This window comes from Miscanthus floridulus, chromosome 14, assembly GCF_019320115.1.
Source record: "Miscanthus floridulus cultivar M001 chromosome 14, ASM1932011v1, whole genome shotgun sequence".
In the NCBI taxonomy this organism is placed as follows: domain Eukaryota; kingdom Viridiplantae; phylum Streptophyta; class Magnoliopsida; order Poales; family Poaceae; genus Miscanthus; species Miscanthus floridulus.
This window is the reverse complement of record NC_089593.1, coordinates 30,005,890-30,008,971: the sequence shown is the minus strand read 5'-3', so window position 1 is coordinate 30,008,971 and position 3,082 is coordinate 30,005,890.

The window sequence follows — 3,082 nt, the reverse complement described above, 5'->3', positions numbered from 1 at the left end:
TCTCCTAGTGTCTTCTCCCCATCACCGCCTTCAATGTCAAGAGGAACATTGTTGTAACCTTTGAGCATTCTATCGACCGAGACGCTAGCATATCCAGGTTGAATAACTAACCCATGGATTCTTGATGTTTTCGTTCGGTCTATTGGAGATACAACCCCGATAGCCACCATGATTGATGCATTATTACCATCTGGAATGTGCAGCTCACATGTTGTTAGAGGCTCGGTAATGCCATCAACAGGGAAGCGCAACCCAGCGTCACCTTGAATAGCTGGCAGCTCTGTGGAAGCACAACTACTTTTCATCTGACCAACGGGGCTAATGGTTACTCTCGGCATTGATTGCGATTGCATTTGACTCATTGCTAGCTGCACTTGCCTCTTGATCTCCTCCTGCATTCTTGCCTCAAGAGATTTTTCTCGTTCACATGATTCAAGCAATGCTTGTCATGACTCATTAACAAATTGCTCCAATACACGGATTCGGTCTGCCTCCTCATCCTTCTTTCTCTGGCGGCTTCTGTAGGTATCCTTGTCTGCTAGGAATGTTTGTAGCCACGGAACCGCCCCATAGCCTCTTGTTCAACCACCATGTTCGGGATTCTCTAGGACATATGTCAATTCATCATTTTCTCTATTGGGCTTGAAAACACCACTATCAGCTTCTTCCCTAGCACGAGCTAGTCTCTGTGTTGCTCTCTCAATTTTTTGGCCAAAAATTAGCTTGCTAGTGTCTGGGTCTAGGCTTCCCCCATGAGCATAGAACCAATTCTTCGTGCGTTGAGGCCAGTTCTTCTCTATTGTTTTAGATATGATTCCCTTGGCAGTAATCTCTGCTTCTAGGTTCTGCCACTTGGGAATAGCACTCCTATAACCACCTGATCCCATGCGATGATGGTATTGCTTCTGTCGGGCATTCTGCTGATTCCTCATCACACGTTTCTCACTCTCTTGAGATGTCTTGTATTGTACGAAGTCATCCCAATAGGACTCCAACTTGACAAACGCCTTAGCATTAAAATCCGGTGTTTCATTCTTCAAGATAAACTTTTTATACAATGTCTTCTTCCAACTCTGGAACAATGTTGCCATCTTCTTCATTGTCTAATCCCTCACTAGCTCCTTCAAAGCATCATCTGCTTGTAATGTGAAATGCTGAGTGATATCTCTCCAAGCTAGGTTCTTATCACGATTAGATACAAAACTAATATTAGGAGCGGATATCTTCTGCTTCTATTCACGAGCACTAACTGGGATCCTATCCCTTATAATGAACCCACATTGATTGACATATGTCTGAGCATGTGGTCCTAATGGTTTGCCGATGTCGGTATCGAATTCTGATATTATGAAACGGCCCTCTAATGACTTTTTTGGCCCTCGGACTTTCCTACTCTTGTCGGTGGTTGATGTAGATCTAGAGACCGGCTACATGAGTAGAAACACAACGATTAACAACAAATATACGTACGCATGCATCTATAAGAGATGATAGATAATTGAATATACCTCGCCAGTATTTTCTTGCGCGATAATTTGTTGATCTTCAACCACCGGGATATTCAGGATATCCTCATAATCAGCAAAGTACTGACTCGTGTCATCTACATCTGTATTGGTGCCGGCGTTGATAATATCCGCCATTATGTCATCATTCAAGTTATCATTCGGAGCAGCCATTTGTATCTTCAAGACATAGATAGAATTACTATGGCACATAACATAAGTACATGTGATAACACATATAGAATTACTAAATCCAATTAAATATAATAACACATAATATTTCATAAGGATAAATAATAATAAGGTATAGGCTTTGGAATCGAATCAAAAACACTTTCGATCCAAAAACATGGAAATAAGTACATGTATATATACACATAGAATGATACAATTTTCTCTCTCTCAACACATAGAATAATTGCATATGTATATATCTCTAGATATGCATGTGATAACACATAAAATGTCTCTCTAGATACAATTTTCTCTCTCTCTCAACACATGAAAATAATTAAGTACAAGTATATATACACATAGAAATAATTAAGTACATATATATGTATACATATAGAATCTCTAGATAGAATTAATTACTAAATCTAATTAAACCTAACATATATACATAGATAGAATTACTAAATCAAAATTAAATCTAACACATATATAGAGAGAGATAGAATAATAATTACTAAATATATCAAAAACTATAATAAAAAAACTATCTAAATAAAGTACTAATTAAATTTTAATACATTTAAATCTAATTAACATGTATCAAAAACTATCTAAAAAACTAAGAATAAACTACTAATTAAATTTTAATACATTTTAATCTAACATATATATCAAACACTACCTAAAAACTATTTAAAAACTATCTAAAAAAATATGGCCGAGCTATAGCTAGCACAGGCTAGGGGCGGATGGCCATGGCGGGCGTGTTGGCTGGCCATGGGGCCGAGCTGAGCCGCGCGAGGACGACGTACGGCAGAGACGATCTCGATGGCCGCCGGGCGGGGCTCGACGACGAGGCCGGGCGGGGGTAGACGACGACGGCGGCGCGGCAGAGCTCGACGCTGCCGGGCACGGCAGAGATGAGATCGACATTGTAGATCGAAAAGTAGAAGATGAACAGAGGAACCGTTCGATATATATAGGCCGGGACCCTTTAGTCCCGGCTGGTAACACCAACCGGGACTAAAGATCCTTTAGTCCCGGCTGGTAAGCCGAACCGAGACTAAAGGTCCAACCCTTTAGTCCCGGCTCGGCTTACCAGCCAAGACTAAAGGATCTTTAGTCCCGGTTGGTGTTACTAGCCGGGACTAAAGGTATTTTTGGATGGGCAATTCCGCCCACCCTTTAGTCCTGGTTCGTGGCCTGGGCCGGGACTGAAGCCCTGAAAATTTTGGCAGTCCGCCAAAGTAATTGGAAAGGCATGGGATTTTGATTTTGTTCTCCTTGTTTAATACTAATTAATTCTATAGCAACTTCAATACTTTGCAATATTTATTTTAAAAAATACTATTGATTAAATAATTATTTATTGTAAATAGGAAAATTTTGTTACCTAAAGTTTT